The following is a 16,769-nucleotide window of genomic DNA, read 5'->3' as shown; positions in this document are numbered from 1 at the left end:
AGTGAGATTGGTGTCACTGTATGGACATGAGTCATGGTATGACAATGACAAAAACATTCAACAAGGTGTCTAAGTCTGGCATTAACCCTTTTGTATTTATTTCTTTGATTGTTGTGATCCCCTCGAGTAATGTGAATAATTTTTATTTTAGTCAGGCTTTCCTCCTTTTGCAATGCGGCACAAAGTTTCCTGATATTTGGGTGTGTGTTTGCTAACGACGATCGTAGAGCAGTATGGAAACCTTCAGCTCCATTGTTAGACCGTGGTATATTTTCTAAGACCTGTTCATGTACATTCAAGAGACCTATGGAGAAAAGGGGCTCTCCTCTTCTGCAGTTGGTTCCTCTTCCTCGGTACACGCCAATATATGTGCTTTCAAAGAAACCAATAAACTCATCTGGTATATCATTATCGTCCGATAGCAATTCAAATGCGGCGATGTGTTCGGATGGTGGAAGAAATGCCAGAGAATTAAAGCATTTAATTTTAAGAGCAAACTTTGGGTCATTATAATACTGATTTTTTTTCTGCCAACCTCGCTTATCTTTTCCCAGTAAGATTGGCCAAAGTGAAACAAACAACCACGTATAGAAGTTTTATGAAACACTGTTGAAAGAGCCTTATGGATTCCTTTTTCAAAGTGCACTAAGCAATTCGAATATTTGGACGCAACTGGTGAAGAGATTCAAAAATCTCTTGTAAGTTTCTTCTCTTTTATTCGGCATTAAGGAAAAGACACGGGGGAGAAATATATTTTGAACAAGACCTGCTTCTCTTATTACATTTTTGCCCCCTTGGATTATGCATTATTCTCACTAGTTTATTACTCCAATATTTCCAGTTAATCTAACAACCTGAAAATTATCGAATACTTCCTTTTATTCACGATAACCTTTTTATTTACTTCCCTACATCTCCATATTTCCCACCTGAATAATTCTTCTTATCCCACACATGATTAACAAGATTTTCCTCTTAACAACTTAAATATTTTTCTCTTTCATTTACACTTATCATTAATCATAGATAATTACCCTTACAGCTCAGGAAAGTTTCCTACTATTTTGTTCGGATAGCATAGTTTTTTTTTTTTTCAAATGATCCCCAAGTGATGTGCATTGAACCTTATTTGCTAACCTAAATCTCTCTTTCGTATATATATTTTGTCAATATATAATGTTAACAAATAAGGAGATTATAAAGTATTATAACAGTGAGTCTAAATTCAATAACAACACCCGGCAAAGTCAACGACAGTAGCATGTTTTCGGATGCACGCTGCATAAATGTGTAACTTTGATAATATTTAGCAAATTGGGATAAAAAAAACCACTAATCATGAGAAAAACTTTTTTTTTTCAACTTTCTCTGAATATCAAAATGTGCAAACAAAATGGAATTAATAAAACTCGCGAATGGTGAAGACTTACGGGGAAGCAGAAGGAATTTCAAACTGTCAAATAACGAGATGGGTATGAAGGGGCATCGTAGTTTTAAGTCGGCGGTGAAATTATGAATTCCTTTAATTGGGATTTTTAGGCAATTTATGGAACACCTTAGTACACCTATAACTTTACGAAAAAATAGCAATCCCTCTCCATGCGGACTTGAAATATAGGCTTATGATATGAGTCGTTACAGGAAGGGCTTTTTTTTTTTTTTTTTTTTTTTTTTTTTTTTTTTTTTTTTTTTTTAGAGCAAATCTACTAAAGGCCACATGCAACAATTCATTTACATTTTGTTCTTTCGGCACCATCATACTGTCAATCGAGTCCTTTTAAAGGTTTACTCGGAGTTTTCTACTTTATTGGGTATATATATATATATATATATATATATATATATATATATATATATATATATATATATATATATATATATATATATATATATATATATATATATATATATATATTTTTTTTTTTTTTTCCTAATCTCATTATTTGTTAGCATTATTTATTGACAAAACATATATCACAGGGACAAATTTAGGTTAGTGAATAGATTTTGCTAATGGATAAATATTTGTAACTAATCAGTCAGTAGGAAAATTTTCCCAGAAAAAAAGAGCACCTCTGTGAGTGAGCACTAATGCGCCACACTAAAAAACTAGTATTGATGGATATTCTAGATCAGGGTGGTCCAACCTTTTCCATGCCAAGGGCCATATTACCTGAAATCCTTGATGGCACGGACCAAAAAAATAAGATTAATACTAGAATTATAATTCCTGGTGCAGTAACTGGAGTGGAGCACCTTCCCCCAAGGGAAGAGGATTCATTTCCTTTATATAAATGATTTTTTTTTTACCAAGTATGTTGATGCACTTGAAGAGTTTACACACCGTGTCATAAGATTTTCCCCCATACTTATTTGTATATGAATATATTTTTTTCCCTAAGACGAAAAATAAATAAGGTAAGAATTAAAAATTCAAAGCTTATATAGTTCTGTTGATATTTAACTTCAAATCATAATTAAAGTACATATGATATACAAAAAGAGTAAAAAAGATATAAAAGACTCAGATACTAGTATTTAGTAATAATTTATAATCATAAGATAAGAAAAAATAGAACCTTTTACAGTTCTATTCCTGTTTAACTTCAAAATATTGTACAATCAAAGTAAATTTATACACACAACCATATATATATATATATATATATATATATATATATATATATATATATATATATATATATATATATATATATATATACACATATATATATATATCTTTTCTCAAATTCACAATATAACCTTTCAAGTTTTCCCCTAAAAAGATGAGGAGTATGTTCCATTATTTCTGTTCAATTTAGGACAAGAACGGAAGTGTGTTAGATCATTCTTGTTTAAGCATTCACTGAAAAGTTGCAGCTTTTTACGAAGAGAATCAACATGTCCTACTAACTGGGAAACATTCTGTAATTTTCCTTGTAGGTTCATGTTTAGAACGTTCAGGTGGGCAGTCATTACCTTCAAAGATTTGCTTGGGAGCAAAGAAAGTCTTTATCGTGTAGCTAAATTTAGCACTTTTCTGAATGATTAATATGCTGATTTTATAGAAATGGTAGTATCGCTCAACCCACTAACACGTACTATAGTGGCAGGTCACTGTTCTCTGTGTTTAGTTTTTCCAGGAATGATATAAATGTTCTATGCCTAAGGAAATATTTCCGACTTTTATTAAATTCACAATACTTGTCATGGCATCACTCATCTGCAATATTTTGCTTCATAAGGCCTCTTGGTGAATAATGCAGTGTAGTTGGATGCAATGCACTCCATTTTTCTTTAAAAGACCAACTAACCCCACATTACTGCCAACCATAGCTTCCGTACTATCAGTTATAATGCAGGAGCACATTTCAAACCCTCCATATTCATTGACCAAGGATATGATGGAAACGTATATATATATATATATATATATATATATATGTGTATATATATATATATATATATATATATATATATATATATATATATATATATATATATATATATAAATATATATATATATATATATATATATATATATATATATATATATATATATATATATATATATATATATATATATATATATCAGAACCTCTGCTATCATCATTCAATGACTGCATTTTGACAAGTTTTTCGTGTTCCACAAAATCCTCGCCAATGGTGTCGAAAAATACGAATATCTGACTTGTTTCACTTACATCAGTGCGGTCATCTAAATCCAGTACACTTTCATTTTTTTTACTACCAGGTACATTTTCTTCGGCAAACTCTTGTGCTATTTTACTGTACACTGCTTTATTAATTCTTCTCCCGTAAATTATTTTCTATTTCGTATAAGCACCAAAGTAACTTCTTATAAAGCAGTAAGACTAGCTGTTTATGGTTTTCAGAGGTTATGTAACCCATAATTTTGCTGTTGATGTTTGCCAATCAAGATATTCAATATACCACTTCGTGATTTTCCCGCAATTGAGCATACTTTTCTTTGTGCAATGTCTCACAATGCATTCGAACGCATTCCTTTAGAACAGAACCTATTGGATGCCACACAATATTCTTCTTCCCACTCCATATCATATGATCTTTACATATCAGAGCATTTTCTTTTCTTACTTTGACTCAATATGGAAAGACGTTATGAACAATAGTGCTTAAATGCAAAATAAAGGCAAGCTGAAAACTATTCGAAACAGGCTTAATCTCCATTCTATTCACGGCGTTTTCATTAACCTTGTTACATTTATATTTGTTATTATTATTATTATTATTATTATTATTATTATTATTATTATTATTATTATTATTATTATTATTCTATCTACCATCAAAAGTAAAATAGAGAATGGTATCAAATGCATAGAGAGAGAGAGAGAGAGAGAGAGAGAGAGAGAGAGAGAGAGAGAGAGAGAGAGAGAGAGAGAGAGAGAGAGAGAGAGAGAGAGTATTGAAATTCTACTGAAATGTGTGATTTAAATTTTATTTCATTATCTAGCATTTTTTTTATTTTGTTAGTATTCAGGAGGGACAATTTAGGTCCATTAAGATTTCGAAACATTAAATCCTACTGCATAATAGGTCAGTGTTGGAGGGCCACAAAAAATCCCCTCGCGGGCCACATTTGGCCCGCGGGCCTGTAGTTGGACCACCCTGTTCTAGATCGCTTTCCTTACTGATCTCTAAGCGTAAATATTAAGCAGAGTATAGATTACTGACATACCTTTTTCCTATGTTCAAACCGTCCCCTCTATCTAACATGTAATCTTGAACTTCTTGGGTTTGAATACCCTTCCTTTTTTGTTCATATCCTGTCGCCTACCCTTTCTGACTTACGCGCTCCTCTCACCAGCACTTCAAAGCTACTCTTTACCATAATACCGAATTATCTCTGAATATCCTAATCCATTAGTTTAAAGCTTTTCATTTCTTTTATTGATCACTTCTTTTCTCACCTTGTCATCATTTTTTTTTACTATATATTACTAAAAAATATTCATATGAATAATTCCAACATTCTTTCTTTTATTTCTATTCAGCATTCTCCTTTTTTCAAAAATGAGAATAGGTAACAATAAAAATACGTGAAATTATTATTTGGCAAGACGTCTCCCTCTACTCATATTACATTAACTTTTTTCTATACGTTTATGTATTTCCCCTTCTTTTAGGCTCCTGTCTTCATGTTTTACTATCGCCCCCCTTTTCAACTGTGTTGTATTATATCTTTAAAAAAGAAAAGAAAAGAAAAGCTTGTAATCAAATGGAAACACTCCTAAAACTCTCATACTTTAAGAAAATTGGTATGATATAAATGAAGAGATTTGGAAATAGTTTAGAGAAAACAGGTTGCACATTCATTTATAAAATATCGATAAGTTGCAGTAATAATATACAATATAGACCACTTCCTGTTAATTCGAGTGAAGCGAAATTGTCCTCCACCACATATTGGGAAGCCGATGTAAATCCTCCTTAATTGGATACATCCGCTTGTTATCCGAATTTATTCATATACAATTCAGATATATGTTGGTTATTGGTGATATTCGGGGATGTTCACCCATACACGCACAGACACACACACACACACACACACACACACACACATATATATATATATATATATATATATATATATATATATATATATATATGTGTGTGTGTTTGCGAAGAGAGAGAGCCTTACCTTACCTTATTTTTTTTGTTTGGGTTCCCCCAGGTCCCTCAGTGTGAGGCACCTCGTATATCTACCAGAGAGTTGCAAATACATCTTCCGGTGTATTTTGCATCTTCCAGTCTTGGATGGTCTGGGATGCATCTTAGGTATTTATCGAGCTGATTTTTAAATGCATCTACGCTCACTCCTGATATGTTTCTTAGATGAGCTGGCAGCACATTAAATAGTCGCTGCATTATCGATGCTGGTGCGTAGTGGATTAATGTCCTGTGCGCCTTTCTCAGTTTACCTGGAATGCTTTTTGGCACTATTAATCTACCTCGGCTTGCTCTTTCTGATACTTTAAGCTCCATGATGTTTTCAGCAATTCCTTCTATTTGCTTCCATGCTTGTATTATCATGTAGCGTTCTCTTCTCCTTTCTAGACTGTATAGTTTTAAAAATTGCAGTCTTTCCCAGTAATCAAGGTCCTTAACTTCTTCTATTCTAGCAGTAAAGGACCTTTGTACACTCTCTATTTGCGCAATATCCTTTTGGTAGTGTGGGTACCATATCACATTGCAGTACTCGAGTGTACTACGCACATAAGTTTTGTAAAGCATAATCATGTGTTCAGCTTTTCTTGTTTTAAAGTGTCTGAATAACATTCCCATTTTTGCTTTACATTTAGCCAACAGTGTTGCTATTTGGTCGTTGCATAACATATTCCTATTTAAAATTACACCAAGGTCTTTAATTGCTTCCTTGTTTGTGATTGTCTCATTATTAGGTCCCTTGTATGCATACACCATTCCTTCTCTGTTTCCATAATTTATTGATTTGAATTTATCGGAGTTAAATACCATCCTATTTATCTCCGCCCATTCATATATTTTGTTTAGATCTCTTTGTAGTGAGTTCCTATCTTCATCACAAGTAATTTCTCTACTTATTCTTGTGTCATCGGCGAAACTTCTCACTACGGAGTTTTCAACATCACAGTCTATGTCTGAGATCATAATAACAAATAGCAGTGCAGCTAATACCGTACCTTGGGGCACACCAGATATTACCTGGGCTTCATCTGATTTCTCGTCATTTGCAACCACTATCTGTTTTCTGTTTTGCAGGAATTCTTTTACCCATTTTCCTATCTTTCCCACAATATTATGCTTTCTCATTTTTTTCTCCAATATGTTATGGTCTACCTTGTCAAAGGCTTTTGCAAAATCTAGATAGATCACATCTGTGTCTTTTTCATTTATCATATTATTGTATATGTTTTCATAGTGAGCTATCAGTTGGGTCTGTGTACTTTTTCCAGGTACGAAACCGTGTTGACCCATATTAAACAAATTATTTTTGACCAAATGGTTCATTATTTTCTTTTTTATTACCCTCTCATACACTTTCATAATATGTGATGTTAGACTAACAGGTCTATAATTGCTTGCCTCTAGTCTTGATCCACTTTTGAAGATAGGGGTTATATAAGCTAATTTATGTTTAACATATATCTCGCTCATATCTATACTCTGTCTTAGCAGTATTGCAAGTGGCTTCGCGATAGTGTTTGCAGTTTTTGTTACCAAATCGCTGGAACTCCATCTGGTCCGGCTGCCGATCCATTTTTAATTTCGTTTATAGCCGTGACAATATCTGCTTCATTAATATCTATATCTGTTAGATATTCAACATTTTCTTCTCTCATTTCTGTTTCATTATTCTCATTCGCAATTCTTGGCGTGAACTCACTCTTATATTTTCTGCTAATATGTTGCATATTTCCTTTTTTTCATTCGTTAGCCGTCCTTCAATTCTTAGAGGGCCTATTTCTATTCTCCTTTTATTCATCTTTTTTGCATAGGAGTAAAGTACTTTGGGGTTTCTTTTTATATTTTGAAGTGTCCTTTCTTCTAAGTCCCTTTTTTCATTTTCTTTCGACTGTATAATCTTTTGTTCTGCATTTTCTATCTTACATTTTATTTCCCTCCTTTTCCACACATTTTTTTCTTTTGCAAGATTTTTCTTCCACTTTTTAATTTTCTGAAATAAGATTCTTCTGTCTCTTGGTATGCACGTCTTTTGTTTATTGTTTTTTTTCGGTACATATTTTTCAACAATTTTCTCCAGTATTTTGTACAGTATATCCGTATTTACCTGTATATTATCACTTATAAATACATTTTTCCATTCTTTATTCAGTTCTTCATTTATTTCTGACCATTTTATATTCTTACTGTAAAAGTTATATTTTCCATATCCTTCCCAAAGTTTTGTGCTTTTATTAATTCTGTGATCACTTGCTTTGGAATGAACTATCAATTCTATGACATTGTGGTCTGAAATTCCCGTGTTATACACTATTATTTCTTTAACATAATTCACCTCATTCACAAATACTAGATCTAGGACATTTTCCTTTCTTGTTGGAATGTGGTTTATTTGTTGCATATTATGTTCTAATAGCATATCTTGAAGCTTTTCAAATTGCCTCTTATCTTCTGCGCTACTATTACTATCTTTTTAATATGTATACATACAACCACTTTCTTCTATCCGTTCTTTCCAATCCACGAAAGGAAAGTTAAAATCTCCGGATAGGAGTATATTCCAGTCTTTATGGTTTCTACATATATCATCTATTTTTTCTATTATTATGTCAAACTCCTTAGTGTTTGGGGGTCTGTAAACTACAATATTCATTAGTTTTTCAAATTCAAATTCTACCGCAATCAATTCACATTCTGTGTTGCTGTATTTTTCACATACTTTTCCTTGATTTATGTCTCTTCCATATATTGCGGTTCCCCCTTGATTCCTATTTTTTCTGTCTGATCTATAAGTTTGGAAACCCTTTATCTGGTCATCACTGCCAGTCTCTTGGGAATACCATGTTTCACTTATATTTAATATATCTATTTTTTCAATTAGGGTTAGTTCTTCTAAGAACTCTATTTTCCTTTTAGAGTTACTCGTGACTAAACCCTGTGCATTCATTACTATTATGGTTTGTGTTTCATCCCCATTATTTAATATTGGTAATAATATGGATTCTCCCATGCTTCCTTCCTGTTCTGATATGATGTTCTTTTCTTCATTTCCCGGAATTCTGCCATTAAAAAATCCAACTTTTCTATTATATTTGCTCTTTCGCCTTCATATTTATTTGTGTGTGTATACCTGCAACTGTCCCCATATCTGCACCAACCCCTAGCATTATAGATGCATTCTTTGTAGTTGGGCTCTAAATGTGCAGGTTTGGGTTGAAAGGCCTCAAATCTTGGGGCTCTTGGTTCAAAGCGCGGTATATACACGGCCTGCTTTTTTGTTTCTTTTTTTGTTTCTTTTTTGCTTTCATTTTTCTTTTCAGTTTGCTGAGTTTTCTTACTTTCATTCATGGTTGCAGGATGCATATATCGACATTTTTTGTTGTAAATGCATCCTTTTCCTTCTTTTAGGTTTTTGCATATTTTTGGATGGAGATCTCTGCATTCGTCTCCATATCCGTCTAAATACGCACATTTACCATATATTTCATAATTATGGCATATCTTTGGATGCTTGTAGTAGCATCTTTCGCCAAATCTGCAATTCCCTCTTTTCAGCATATTGCAGACTATATCCTTCTTTTCTATTTTTTCTTGTTCTTGCTCTTCCCTAAAATTATGTAGGTCCGGGTAGAGTCTCTTGGGTCTATTATTTGTTTCCATCTGGTAATTTATTTCTTCATAAGTATGTTGTTGGATGGCATCATAGGTTATATCAATGATTTCTTCTGCATCCTTACACATATCCTGTTCATTGTTCTCTTCTTCTTCTTTTTCTTCTTCTTCTTCTTCTTCTGTTTCTTCTTCTTCCTCTTCTTTATCTTCAACTATTTGCAGATTTAGTCTCGACTTAATTATATTTTCTATCCAGACTAAGCATGTTGAGCAGAATACCTTTGTGTCTTTATTTTTTATTTTTTGCTGTATTTCAGCACATGTGGGATGTGTTGGGACATGAGAGGCATCACATTTTCTAATCAATTGTTGAGGATTATTAATGGAATACCATATCTTACATGTATTACAGCATTTTGGCATTCTTTTTCCCATTGCATCAATCAGCATATTCACCATATTGGACTTCTTATTGTTCTTTGATGGAATGTGTTGATTGATGTAGACTTTCTTTATAAGTCTTTTTAACACTTGGATTTTCTTTGGAATTTCTTCTATTATTTTGCTGATGTTTTCCGCAGATTTGCTCCAGTTTATTGGATCATATTGTTTCAATATGTCTGCGAATATTTTTCCGTCACATTGGTTGACGTTACTAGTGACCTCTGTTATCAGACGGTCGAGCTCCTGTTTCGCCAACTCATGGAATTTATTTTTGCTGAGTCCAGCGATGTCTCTCCAAGCCTTGCCCGTGTTGTACATAGCCATCTTGATTAGATTTTTAGTAATTCACAAGATAACTATTCTATGTCGACGTTTTATCCCACTTCTCCGACCTCAAACTAATCACTGACTATTCACGAAAACTTGTAGCTATATTGCACTCGATAGCCTTTTGTTATCCGCGTTAAATCATGATATTTATAGGGTCGCAAAAGTGTAATCACTAACCGGCACACAGATACAAAACTGAGAGAGAGAGAGAGAGAGAGAGAGAGAGAGAGAGAGAGAGAGAGAGAGAGAGAGAGAGAGAGAGAGAGAGAATAACATTCCATTTATTTTACACATAATCACAAAATAAGTTTGTTGTGTACCATCTGTACCCAACTAATGAATCAGCAGGTCCCCTTCAACCTATAATTATCAAGGTAAGCATTTACTGCACCCACCCCTTGTTTACTCGCTATTCAGAGTAAATGGAGCGAATAAGATAATCTTGACGGGCTTTCAGCACAACATTATTGGAAAGATTAACGTGCTACTCTAAATACAATTAATATATTCGTGGATTATTTCTAATGAACAACATTTTCAGAAGACTGGTTGATCAACCATTTCAGTTCATGCCGAAACAAACATTCTGTTCACTGATTACATAAGTGATGATACGTGTTGTCTTTTATTTATCATCATCCCAATACGTTTACTAAGTCACCTGCAAAAGCATAGATATAATACAGTATATGCAGAGATAAAAATAAAAATAAAAAAAAACAGATTATGAATAACTTTTGTTTTTATTTACACTGCAATTACAAAATTAAGGTGAAAGTAATACCCAATTATTGTCATATTGCTTTTTACGTGTTCTACAAAGAATTTATCAAAATGGTTTTCAGGGTTAATGTGTTGTGTGATTTCCAAGGACTTCCCTGTGGAATGCTAGAATAGGGAATCTAATACTACATGAATATCCAAATATTTCGTCTCTCCTGCTCCATGGTCATTGTATTAACGTGTAGGGCACGGGCTCGGTGTGTTTCTGGGAGACCTCGAAAGTTAAATCAGTAGAACTTCAAAAGTTCAAAGTTCCAGGAAATGTTTTTATGTTGAACAGGCTGACATAAGTCTTTTTATAGTTTATATATGACATATCTGTTTTGATGGTGTTACTGTTTTTTGAATATTTTATTGTAAATTTTTGTTTCAACGTTTATTTTTTTCCTTATTTCCTTTCCTCACTGAGGTATTCTTCCCTGTTGGAGCCCTTGGGCTTATACATCTTCCTTTTCCAACTATGGCTGTAGCTTTACTAGTAATAATAATAATAATAATAATAATAATAATAATGATAATAATAATAATAATAATAATAATAATAATAATAATAATAATAATAATAATAATAATAAAGCTCATTTAAACTTGTTACAGCACCTCAGCATCGGAAAGACGTCACGCACGGCATCCCAGAAAGGAACCAAAAAGAGTAAAGGGACTAGCCCCCTAAAAGCATGCTGTGCGGACTACACCCCTCTTGACTTGATGCAATACCCCCTAAAACTACCCGCAAATACATTGTAGCAATTGGTGTAAAATATAATTTGTAAAGTTAATGTTTGTATGAAACCGGACTTATGAAAAAAAGTTTGTTTAACAGTGGGCATTGATGATTGGAGCAGAATCATCATTAAAATGATTGCATCATCATCAGTAAGTATACTGGTGGGGGTGGGGATGGTAACGATAATCTTAAATAAATACGTCATTCGTAATCATGGGGGAGGAAAAAGTATTTCATTGATTTTTTGCCGGATGCATTAGTAGAAAGCCTGAACACCACGCCAAGGGGCATCCTTTATTCAAAGTTTCCTTTTTTTAATGTCACTTGGTTTGCACTATTTTCCAGGTCACATATATTACTTAAACCGTACGTCAAATAATAGATTTGAAATTTTATCCCATACGACCGGGTAATTCCATGGTACTTATCTACTTAAAAAAAAAAAAATACCATGTTCAGCCCTTTCTCTGAATTACCAATCACTTATTACATTAAATAATATGAACATATTGTCTTCGATAGCCTGTAATATTCACAAATTAAAAAGGAAAATGTTTCACGGTATAATGGCCAACCAAATCTTTCATGACATGGTTAAGATGGTTAAAATGTCGATATTTTCAAAACTTTTCATAGCTAACACTGGTTACAGCTTATAAAAAAACCGCCCTAATATAAAGAAAAAATAAATAAAATCATATTTTCCACCACTAGCTAACTTTAACCACCGTTCTTTTTCAGCTCCAGAACTATAGAGAGGAATTGGTGCTTTGGCCAATCAGAGACCTCTACTTTGCCAAACTTTTCTTTTGCCGTCTCATAGTGGCCAAACGCTTCGTTATCTGCCAAGAGACTTTGGAAGAGCTCTTGCTATTGGCTGGTGGGAATTCTATCGAAGATTCCGCATTTTTATTAAGATATTTCTCATATGAACATTTTTATCTTCAAAACCCTATATTTTGTCTTATATGCATCATCATATATGTATATAAGAGAATTTTTAGTGTATTTTCAAAGAAAGCATATAAAAATTTCTTCAATAATTGACTGCATGTGTCCATGTTTTAGCAATGTCATAAGGTGGCAGCAGAGAGGATTTTTTGGACGTAAAATATTGGAGAAAAAAAAAATCTGGCTTTGAAGAATATTTGGGGCGCTATTTCTTTATCGCCTTAGCCAAGAGCAAGATCTAATTTAGACATTGACCAATAGGAGCACGCCATTCGGGTAACTGTTAGCGAAGTATTGTTTGCTCATTCAATGACATAAAAGAGACAAAAGGCATCTTGCCACCTGACAAAAATAAAAAAAAGAATAGTGGCGTAAGAAGGATCGAGGATAAAAAAAAAAGAGAAAAAAAATCGGTCGACCCGTTTAGGAGTGTCGTTAGAATTTGTTTGTGATCTTTTCGGTTTCACTTTTCTAATGCAGTTTTTTTATTCTCTTTCCAAAAAAAAAATTCTTTTGTTTTCCAAAAATAAAAAAATAAAAAGATATGGCCAGCTAAAGAGGGTTATTTCCCATACATTTGTTTAGAAACTTAATTTCCATTTTTTCCTCAGATAATATGGCTCTGTACTTAGGACGATCCAAATTTCAAAAACATTAGAAAAAAATAACTCATCTTAAGATTTTCTATGCGTCAAGGCATATTGATGACTAAACTACTTATATGTTCTTTGTAGGTTGTTTATTTACTTATTTTCTCATAAGCAGAGAACCCTCTTCCTTTATATTGGACGATGAGTTAATAAAAAATTCAATACATATATGCAATCTGTATTATTGTTTCTAAACACCCAACTTAATATATCGCCTTCAGAATATGACTAATCTTAACACTTTACCTACATTCAAAAAATGATAGTTAAGTTAGGATAGAGACTGGCTAGCTGGTTTGCTGGTAAATATTATTACTATTAATTGTACTGTAGTCAGTTTCCGGCTGAGTGTCAGTGTATTCCAAACGAGTATTCGTTAGCCTATCAGTTATAACCTTGGTAATATTACTATTGAGACATGATTAGGCTGACTATCTAGTCGATCATGATGATTTTTAAAACTTATATTGACACTGTTTCTACATACATTATTTTCTTTTATCTTTTTATTAATACAGTTCATAACAGGATCAATACAATGGCTTTATATACCTTCATATATGCAATATACATAATAACAAATTACATCCCTTACCAATGACTAAGTATGTAAGCCTTATATCCTATAGAGTAACTTATATATTTCTTATTATTTATCTTACAATGGCATTTAGTACATATTCTTTGGCAATGAGCTTGTCCAACTTATTTACATAAACTTTACTCAATATAAAATTTTCTTTTGACATTTAATTCCCTATATAAGAAATGAGGTTTGGGTCGTCTGCCAAAGACCCAAAGATTGACCCAACCACACTCCTGCTACAAAATCTGATATTTAAAGCAATAGCTTTGAGGTTTACTATTTTGCTATCATCATCACTCTATTTTATTTACATACGATTTAGAGTTTTTCTCCCTCACTGATAGGTACGCTGAAACTTGTTTACCCTCTAATTGATCATCCGTTTTTGCTCTATATTTGACTCCTTTACAGATCTCATCTTGAATACTATTTATTCTTAATTTCAAAGAGCTCACTAACGAAAACTTGTCCTTATTTAATACACCTTTTCCTATTTCTTCTTTCAATTGGTAGTTCGGAAAATTCAATAAGCCATATTTTGCTTAGTTAATTTGCTTTTAAAATGTGATAAAGGAAGATTTCACCTGAGCTTTCGTATAATACTACCAACACAAAATATTTCCAACTGTATCTTTGCTCCTCTTAATATTATTCCAATTCATAAGAAAATTGTTTATTACAATATCTGTATCTAGAGTATTAATATTAAGTTTCCAGTACCCGTTCCCTGGCAACGCTACATTCTCGGATTTTAAAGCTATTACTATAATACATTGGTCAGTCTAGCTGGCAGGAATGTTTTGAATATTTGCCAGAGGGTTATATAAATCTTTTAAATAAAACCTATTCAGCCTTCAGCCATAATTCTCTCTAACATAAGCATACCCTACTTGATGATGACATGAATCCCTAGCATCCATAAGTTTTAGGTTGATTTTTAAGTATACTACATTGATAGAAGTTCACTATCAGAATTTGAACAATCTCTGATACAGGTAATAGAATTTCAATCTCCACCCATTATGATATTACTCATATTGCTTCTAAAACAATATAAAATATATGTATGAAATCATTTTCCCCTTTCTTTTCTCTTACTATTCCAAGAAGGAGCATGCACAGTTAACAATTGAATGGTAACGTTTGAATAATGACATTTAACACTCATAACATAACCATCAGTATTTTTTTCAAAATTCAAAATTTCCACAGTAGATGTTTTATTTAAAGAAATAGCTTTTCTACCCTTAAACAATTGTGTATAATTAATCAAAACTTTGCAGTGTTTTTCAACATATTCAAGGTTCCCTTCCCCATTTGTATTGTGCTCCTGGACGAAAATTATAACTAGATTATAAAGGAACATAACGTTTATTATTTTAATTTTCATATTCAGAGTATTAAGTTCATTTGCATTAACTGTTGCTACATTTAATGTTGATGAAATGAAGTTTGTATATCATGTAAAATACATTTACAATACCAGGTTGAATTGCTTTAAGCTTCCTGTTCTATCATTTGATGATAAATTCTGGTTTGACCTTTCAATGTTTTGGCATGGGTCTTTCTTCAGCGTTATGTTAAGTTTATTGCCATATATGCCATGTTTCCATTTCTATGTCAGTACTGTAAAGTTCTCTTTGGGGCACGAGCATCTCATAATATGTTTCCCCACAATCCGTTTTCCTTCCTGTTTTCCCATTACTATACTCGCTGCTTCATTTTCTGCTAGTAACTCGTTTTCTTTAACCTCCTTATGAATCTCAACATTTGTTTTCATCTACGAAATTCACTGACGCCTCATCATCACCATCCTGCTCGTAATTAAGACTGTCCTCAAAAAGATCCCTTTCGTTCTCATAATTTAGCCCACTATCGATTACCCTTTTCTCCAGTTTTCCATCAACATTTTCTTCCCATTTGTAGTCCAAAGGTTCTCCTGATACAATTTCTTCCTTCGTTTCTACCCCTAGCTTACTTCTAACATTCCCTTCTGTTGTGGCTTTCCCAAGTTTTATCGAATCACCTTCATCCTTTTCTTTCTCACATTCCTTTTGTGAGTTATCTTTAACAATTTCTTCTGCTGTTCAATCTGATACCTGTCCTTCTATTAAATTAGATCCTTCATCCCTATCCATTCCTTCGGTCATTATATCTGTAGTTTGATAACGTTGGTTATCTCCCCTTTCTTAGACTGTTGGCTTTTCTACATTACCTTTGTGCAACTCATATGCTTTTACGCTGGTTTCATCCTTTCCTTCCATAGGTAGGTGAGGGAACTTTCCTTCTTTCCTTACATCTTGTTATTTGCAATCCTCGGCTATGTGACCTATTTCCCCACACTGAAAGCATGTCCATAGCTGCCCATTATATAAGATAGTAAAGGGAAATCCTATAACCATAATTGATGATGGGACATTCTCTTTTAGTCTCATGCAGCCTGTCCTGACTCCCGTCAGTAGCCCTTTTAATGGTCCATCTTCAAATCTGTTTAGCCTGATTCCTTCCTTTTTCCATATTTCGGTAAAACGTCGATCATCTTCTCTTCTGAGAATCAGAAAGGAACATTAGTTATTGAAACGCACGCAATGGACTATCTTTACATTTCCTAACTGGTCTAAACATAACTCTTTGCCATAGTAATTTTTCATGAGATCATTAAACATGTTTGGTACTACCTTAACAATTACTCTTTTCTTAATTATAAATTGAACTCCTATAATCGAGTTATGAACTAATTTCATGTTCTCAAATAACATTTTACTAACAATATCCATAGTAGGGTATGCAGTAAACTACATCCCAAAGGAGTCCTTTCTCCTAAACAGTGTTGAGTGAGACGCCATACTGTTACACTGAAACTAGTCACTCAAAGAGTCAATAGATGGCATAAGGTCACCAGCGTCTAGTGCAGATTCCTAACCTAGGCAATGCCAGGATTAATAGAGAGAGGGTTAGACTGCTTCAGACCAAA

The 16,769-nt window shown here is 33.1% G+C and overlaps 1 pseudogene; it reads right to left on the bottom strand.

Moving 5' to 3' along the window:
* LOC137639251 (piggyBac transposable element-derived protein 4-like) overlaps positions 1 to 16,769 on the bottom strand; it is a 496,483-nt pseudogene that overhangs the window by 219,828 nt on the left and 259,886 nt on the right.

Source organism: Palaemon carinicauda, chromosome 4 (assembly GCF_036898095.1).
Source record: "Palaemon carinicauda isolate YSFRI2023 chromosome 4, ASM3689809v2, whole genome shotgun sequence".
NCBI classification, from domain to species: domain Eukaryota; kingdom Metazoa; phylum Arthropoda; class Malacostraca; order Decapoda; family Palaemonidae; genus Palaemon; species Palaemon carinicauda.
This window is presented reverse-complemented; position numbering and strand designations above follow the sequence as displayed.